The following is an 8,802-nucleotide window of genomic DNA, read 5'->3' on the forward strand; positions in this document are numbered from 1 at the left end:
CACATACTTGGGCTCAATTTTAAGAACCTCTACATATTAATTGAACAACAGTGAAAAAAACAATAAATCCAATGGAAAAATGAATAAAGGATATATACAATGGATTCATAGCAGGGAAAATATGAATGGAAAATAATAATATCTAATTCTAAATAAATATATCTGTAGACAAAAATCACAATCATCAATTATCCTTAAGCTCACTTAACTGTATTTTGCGAAGCAAAGACTACAATCTCCCTTGATGCTCAAGGCTAAGGGCTTGATGTAACAGAAGAGTGCCTTTTCTTTTAGCCTGAGTCCTCCATATCCTTTCTTTATCAGTGGTCTGAGGTGCAGTCCCACAGGCTAATTAGCTGACAGTTTAAGTTCAGCTCTACAGGTTAATTAGCTGGTATTTGAAATTACTTACTGACTTCAGCTTCAAGTACAATTATCACAGATATGTGTGTTTCCTGGCACAAAGTAATTTCACAAGGAGGAGTTCAATAAAGACCTATCATTTGTTCTGATATTTTTAAAAGTAGATTTATGGGGAAAATGGCAATTTGTGCAAATGTGTTCACTTCTTATTGTTTAAGAGTTCTATTGGCATCCAACTGAATAATAAAATAAGGAAAATTCTGCATGAGTAATGAAACATAGAAATGAGTAGCAGACACTTGCTGGTAGAATCAAAAAATTTAAACTACATATAATTTTCTTTTTTAAAGAAATGACTATACTGAGGGAAAAGATGGATTAAATCTATTTGAGGGAATAACTTGTCTATGTGTTAAATGGAAGACACTAGCCTAGTAGAATCTCAATAATTATCCCTATCTTAACAAAGATAAAATGAGGCAGATAGAAAGATACAGTCAGGAGGGGCATCTTGTTAGAACCAGTTACTCTATAACCATGGTAGGTTGAAGGCCACCATATTCTTTATTGCTGGTTTAATCCTGGTTTAGTTGAATGTGCCAAGCACATAACATTACTGTGGCTTACTTCTAGTAAGAGACACTATGGTAGGCAAAAGGGGAACATGACCCCATCAACTCCTAACTAACATTCAAAACTTGGAAAGAACATTTCTTCAGAGCAATGCCGAAGCTAAGTGGCATAGCAGCCTGATCTTGGGCCTTCATTCGTTCTTTACTGCAGTTGCTCTTAGCACTGAACCAGTAATGTCAAATAATGACAAATAGAAACTCCTTTTCTCTTTCATTGGGACTTAAAAAATTGATCAAGGTTTACAAACCTTTGTCCTAGTGCTGAAGAAGTATAGCCTTCTCCTTGTAATGATGACAAAGGAAAAAATATACCACAAATCAACAAGTATATATGAATATTCAGAACAAGCTCTTTGCTATTTAATAGAATTATAGTAATGTAATAGGAGAGTACTATACAAAACATTTAATTTGTGATTTTAATAAGATTTAAGAAGCATGTGTGGTACAGTGAATTACTGCTTTTCTAGCCATGATTTTTGTTATCCCCACCAGGTAACTAGGTGAGACTATGCAAATGTGAGGTGCTTGTGGCCCACCAAGGGGACTGGATAGCTTGTTAATAATGTAAACAAGGTACATGGCACCTTGTGTGTGTGAGATCATCCCAATAGGTGTATGGAATTCTAACATGGGAATTGTTCAGTTTTGCCATACCCCTGGCTTAAAATGACCTATCCCAGAGGCAGAAAGAGAGCATCTCACCACCACAAGAAGGAAAAACAAGGAATAGAGCACATCCTTGGGCCCAGGATCCCAGTGTTAATCATCCTTGCCCCAACAGACAGACAGCTGGTAACCCTTTGTGAGATAGTGAGAAGCAGGTCTGCTGGCAGCAAACCCTGGCAGCGGAAGTGGCAGGAGGCAGAGCAGTGGGCTTCCTGGTCTGTGGACCAAGAAAGCAGACTACCTTTGAGCAGGAGGCTTGTTGGCAGAATCGGGTGCCCCTCTGGGTACCTATCAACAAAACTAAAAGACCTTTGTAACATTCTCCTTAGCAGAGCAGAGTCCGAGGCCAGAGAGAAGTGTGCCTGTGGCATGACTGAGAAGAAGCTGTCCTGATTGAAGAACTATATCGTGATTTGATTTCTGATCCTGAATTGTTGCCTGTTACTTCCCTAATAAACCCCATAATTGTGAGAATTATCTTTGAGCTCTGTGTGGCCATTCCAGCAAATAATTGAACACAGTAGAGAAGTAGAATGCCACAGGAAGGATGGTGGGTTTCAGAACTGGCAAAAAAGGGATTAGAGGGTGGCACCATATTTGGCTTCTGCCTCATAGGAAGCAGCCTTAGGCTGTTGGTGTTCATTTTGAATCTGCTCCCCTTTTGGAAGTTATAGGAGATCAGATGCTGTTTCTACAGTGTATCATCATCTAAGGGACTAGAGGAAGATGTTACAAAGGATTCAGAAAAGACTATTCAAAGGAAGAAAGATCATTTTGTACATTGAAAACATTCATTGGTGACCATACAAATATTATGAAAGTGATAGATACCTCAACATATCCTGGTATAAATTGTGAATTTCAAGGATTAAGGAAAATAAAAAATATATGAAAAGCCATGTAACAAAAACAAACACAAACCATTTTTCCATCATTCTTTCCCACAAGTATAAACATCATATTAAGTAGCTTAGTGCCTAAGGCACTTGACTGCTAACAAGAAACCCACTAGCCATCCTCAGAAGGAAGATGGGGCAATCTACTTCCATAGTGATACTGCCTGGGAAACCCAAGGAGGGGTCGCTATGAGTCGGGTCTGACTCAAAGGCACATAACAACAACAACAACATAGTTTGCGAATGCTGGAATGAGGATTAAATTTGTCTACCTCCAAAGTCTGAACTGTTGACTAATGCCTGTACATAATCTTGTATGACAAAGATTGGGACTCAAAAATTAAATAGTCAGCAATAAATTTTCATATATCCACATTTCAGAAAATAAATTTTCTTTTCAAACTTCCAGATGGGAAAAAGAGTGCCTAAAAGTATATTCTTTTTGATCAAACAACAATTCAAATAAGTGGAAGCATTCAAGAATTAGGAAATCATGGTATAAAGTACTAATGATAAAAAAAAGTAATTAAAAATTATCAATGATTAATAAAAAGTATATGAAAATCACTAAAAGAGTCTATTTTAGAATAATCACTGTCAAATTTTAATGCAAATATTAAAATGACTTCTTGGAGAAAACATCACTAAGTTAATAAAAATACTCTGCAGATAAAAAAAGAACATATTTTTAATAGGAAAATTTCATGGACTAAGCAAAGGAGGAAGAAAAAGTATACTAACTTTTTTATGTAAGGTCATGTAGACTTTCAGTCTTTATATAGGTGATTGGAAAAATGTAGGTACAAATACGTATTTTCATTATTAATTTTAGATAATTCCTAGAAATTAAAATAGGATCAAATAAGGAGAAAAATATACTATAATGTGTTAGGTAAATACCTACAATAAAATATGTATGAAGAGTGTACTAAAATAGTACGTACCATGTGAATTCAATCAATGTCCTCTTTTTGTACTTTTCACAGTACAAAAAGATAGCTATGATAAAATGATAGCTATGAATTTTAAGTAAGAAAAAAAAATAATTATAAATTCCAAATATTAGAGAACAAATTCAGACACTAAAAAAAGTAGAAAATCTGCAGAGAAGTGAAGAAAGGAAGAACAAAAACAAGGAAGGAGGGAAGGAAGGGAGGGAAGGAAGAAGGAAAGAATATTCAATGAGTTAGTTTGTGTTACATAAATGATTATGACTCCTCCAGTAATCACCTGGGTTATGAATTTCAGGATACTAGCATCTCTTCTCTTTTTATAGTGCAAATAATTCATTAATTGCTCTCTGATTAGTGAGAAGGGGATTTGGACTATAGACAAAAACAGATCAGAAATCTGATAAGACATCAGATTCCATTAGGATTTTACATACATTGTCTCATAAAGACTTCTGAGGAATTGTTCCACAAACTTCAGAGGTCAAGAACTCAGTGTAAAGACCATGATGAGATATTTCTGAAATGTTGAACCAAAATATGCCTGCAAAAAAAGTTGAGCTTTATTTATCTTGCCATCTCCAGAAACAAGAGTACAAGCGCTCTGATTAGTTAGGGGAAAACACTGAATTCAATTTGTATTGACTTCTCTTATCTCTCTCGGCCTGCTCCTCTCCTCAGACATTCTTTTTCTTTGTATTTTGATTCAGAAGCCTAGCAAGGGTGATTTAATTTAACTTATTATTTGAGTTTTCCTCCACAAGATGTATTTATTTTCTTTACAAAAATGCATGGGCTCATTTTGAAAATTTAAAATACATTAATTCTGTGTACCTCATGATGGAATGAAACATTTTTAGTAATTTATTCAAATGTCAACTGGAATTACTGATAAATAGAAGATTGTTTGGCCATCACAAGGGAACATAGTCATCTGAAGTAAAAATACTAAAGAAACCTGCTTAGAATTAAAATGTTTTAACATTGATTGCTAGCGTGTTTATAAAACCATTTCCCCTCAATCCAAACTGGGGGCTAATTCTCTAGATTATTATTTTAAATGTTTCCAACTGTCTTTTCCTTATCCCTAGGCACCTACCTTTCTGCATCAGATGGAAATTCATTGCTCTTGATATTTAATCCAAGAATGTACTCCAGAATACAAGATTGACCAAGAAAGCATAAGAATGGACAAAGTTAAATGGTGGTAAGGTACATCTAAATTAGAATGTTATTAACTGAGGACTATTTGGCAGCTGTTAACACAAGAACAAATTCCTAGGGTTTGTGCTGTTGTTGTTGTTGTTGTTACTTGCCGTAAATTCTATGACATGGGAACACCCCCCACCCCATGAATGAACAATGGGAGGGAAATCTGAGTATAACCAAACTAGGATTATCAACAAACTCCCAATATTTATTTATTTATCTTGCTTCAGGCCTCTCAAGATACATTCCTCAGCATAGTTTCCCAGTTGCTGTTGGTAATGACAACCTGATACGACAACTTCTTTAGTGTACAATCCCTCTCTTCTTATAATTTGTTATCATAAGGTGTCATTAAGACAATTTCAGATCATAGTGACCCCATGCCATCTTTGTAGGAACAAATCTCTCATGGAACTAAGGTGGGTTGGAACCAGAAAATTTAGGTTAGCAGTCGAGGGCTTTACTGTTGTTCTACCATCACTCCTTTTTTTCTTTAATAGGACCACAAATACTCCAGTTGAGTTATGGTGAGATTTTTCCCATTGTGGGAATCTGAGGGTTCAAGCTTCTTAAGGTTCTTAAGAGCATCTACCTAGGTATCCCTATTGCAAATTTTTGACCTATCCCTTGCTTCTGCAGACCCTGGCTTGCCTAGACTGAATAATAAGCAGTCCTTTGCATTCTTTCTTTCTTAAAATTAATATCCACGTCTTTCTTCTATCTAGTTAAAGGAATGAACTCTATTGAAATGCTGCTAAAAAGGGCCTCTTGCTCTCGCTTGCATGAAAATATGCAAATTGAAATACTGTGGTATCATCTATTAACAGAATCTTAGTACATTGACCAGGAGCCTGTCATTGGAACAGAACAAGGGACACTACGTGGTTTAAAATCAAGAAGGGAATACATCAGGGTTGTATCCTTTCCTCATTCAATCTCTATGCTGAGCAAATAATCCAAGAAGCTGGACTATATGAAGAAAAACATGGCATCAGGATTGGAGGAAGAATCATTAACAACCTGAGATACGCTGATGATACAACTTTGCTTCCTGAAAGTTGAAGCACTTACTGATGAAGATTGAAGAATATAGTCTGCAGTATGAATTACATCTCAATATAAAGAAAACAAAAATCCTCACTACTGGACCAATAAGTAGTATCAAGATAAATGGAGAGAAGATTGAGGTTGTGAAAGAATTGGCATTGTTTGGTTCTACAATCAAGGCAAATGGAAGCAGCAGTCAGGACATTAGACGACATGTAGCACTGGGCAGGTCAGCCGTGAAGGAACTCTTTCAAGTGCTGAGGAGCAAGAATGTCGCCTTGAGGACTAAGGTGCACCTGACACAAGCCATGATATTTCCAATCGCCTCATATGCATGTGAAACTTGGACAATGAGTAGAGAAGACAGAAGAAGAGTTGATTCTTTTGAGTTGTGGTGCTGGCAAAGAATGCTGAAAGTACCATGGACTGCTAAAAGAACTAACAGATCTGTCCTGGAGGAAGTGTACCTGATATGCTCCTTGGAAGTGAGAATGGCCAGACTTCATCTCACCTACTTTGGTCATGTTGTCAGAAGGGACCATTCCCTGAAGTAAGATGTCATGTTTGGTAAGGTGGGGGGGGGGGTCGACGAAAGAGGGGAAGGCCTTCAGCGAGATGGATTGACACGGTGGCTGAGACAATGGGCTCAAGTATAGCAGGGATCATGGAGCTGGTGCGGTATCAGGTGGTGTTGTGTCCTGCTGTTCATGTGGTCGTTATGAGTCGGAAATGACTCGACAGCACTCAACAACAATAGTGAAAATTAAAAAACACTGGCAATGTTTATTATTGGCATTGATAGGAAAAAAGTAACTCATCTCACTGTTGTTATAAATGATATATTGAGTGGATAAATTGGTACATTCACTGGAATAGAGATTTGTTAGTGACTAGTAAGGTAGATTACTGTTCAGCAAATATTTCCTCATCTTCCCCTTCCTTCCAACTCCCTGAAAGCCAAAAACCCAAACAACAATGTTCATTGTAACATTTTCGCTATAGCCAGAAGATGGAAATAACCAAAATGTTCATGGCCATGTATACAAATGGTAGGAAATACACACAATACAATACTACTCAGCCATAAAAGAAAAGAAGTCCCAACGCAAGCTACTACATGGATGAACCTTGAAAACATCATGCTGGCAGAAATAACTCAGTCACAAAAAGGTAAATAATCTAGATCTCATTTATATAAAATAAACAAATATATAGTAGCCAAAGATTATTAGTGGTGACTAGAGGTGAGAAGGAGGGAGAAAGGCATAGTTTTTGCTTAGAAGACATCGAGTTTATGTTAGGTAATGGAATGATTTGGAAAAGGATAGTGAGAATGATTGTACAACTGGAAGAATTTAATAAATATCACTGAATTGTACATATAGAAATTGTATAGGTGGTGTGTTTTATGTATATATTCACCATAATAAAATAAAATTTTTTAAAAAACTAAACCTTTACTAAATTAGATCAGTTTAAAGATTTAATAGTCAACAATCATTAACAACCTGATATATGCAGACGATACAACTTTGCTTGCTGAAAGTGAGGATGACTTGAAGCACATATTGATGAAGGTTAAAGACTATAGGTTGCAGTATGGATTACACCTCAAAATAAAGAAAACAAAAATACTCACAATTGGTCCAATAAACAGCTTCATGATAAGGGAGAAAAGATTGAAATTGTGAAGAACTTCATATTACTTGGTTCTACAATCAACAGCAATGGAAATAGAAGTCAAGATATCAGATGATGTATTGCATTGGGCAAATCTGCTGCAAAAGACTTCTTTCAAGTGCTGAAGAACAGACATATCTCTTTGAAGACTAAAGTGCACCTAACCCATGCCATGGCATTTTCAATCACCTCATATGCATGTGAGAACTGAACAATGAATAAGGAAGACCAGAAGAGTTGATGCCTTTGAGTTGTGGTGTAGGAGAAGAATGCTAAGAGTACCATGGTCTGCTGAAAGAGCTAACAGATCTGTCCTAGAAGAAGTGCAGCTGGAATGCTCCTTGGAAGCAAGAATGGCCAGACTTAGTCTCACCTACTTTGGTCATGTTGTCAGAAGCAACCATTGCCTGGAGAAGTATATCATGCTTGGTAAAGTGGAGGGTCAGCTAAGAAGCGGAAGGCTATCAATGGGATGGAGTGACACAGTGGCTGTAACAATGGGCTTAGGTATAGCAAGAGTCGTGAGGCTGACACAGGTCTGGACAGTGTTTTCTTCTGCTGTGCATAAGGTCACTATGAGTCAGAGACAACTCAGCAGCACCTAACAACAACAACAATCATCTTAGAGAAAAAAGTCTACATTAAATAAAAACTTAAGTTAAAGATTGGTGCTCTGAGACTTGAAATGTGTTTGTTCTCTAGTGTTTTTTCCCTTTTACCATAAGAAGAAAATGTCTTAGGTAACTTCTGATTCAAGGGGGTAAAAGTCACACGGGGATGACTTGGAACCATCCCTCAGCTTAAGGTAAAGTCCAGCTCAGGGTATACCCAGATGGGCTGACCACCAACTAATTTGCAGACACGTAAGTGAGAAATAAATGTTTACTGTTGTATGTCACTGAATTCTGCTCTTTTTTGTTATACAGTAGTATTGAAGCAATGGGTGATCAATAAAACTTCTTAAGTGGAAGATGTATATATACTATAGACTAAGAATCCTATTTATGTCTATCCTAGACAAACACTAACATTCATACATAAGAAGATACATAAAATGATGTTCATGGCAATACTATTTGTAGTGACAATTAAAAAGAAACAATTTTATTATCCTGTATCAGGATGATGCATGAAGACACTGTCATTTGTATGTACAATAAAATATCATTCAGTGATTAAATGAATAAATAAATCTCAACACATGCTAAGTCAAGTAATTTTTCAAATAATACATATAGTGTGATAATATTTATGTTAATTTTATATATATATATATATATAACCTCTGGTAGTGTAGTGTCTAAGGTACTTGACTGCTAACCAGAAGGCTGGTGGTTCAAACCCACCAGCCAATCC

This window comes from Orycteropus afer, unplaced genomic scaffold, assembly GCF_000298275.1.
Source record: "Orycteropus afer afer isolate SDZICR_OR568_19922 unplaced genomic scaffold, OryAfe1.0 scaffold00051, whole genome shotgun sequence".
Taxonomy (NCBI): domain Eukaryota; kingdom Metazoa; phylum Chordata; class Mammalia; order Tubulidentata; family Orycteropodidae; genus Orycteropus; species Orycteropus afer.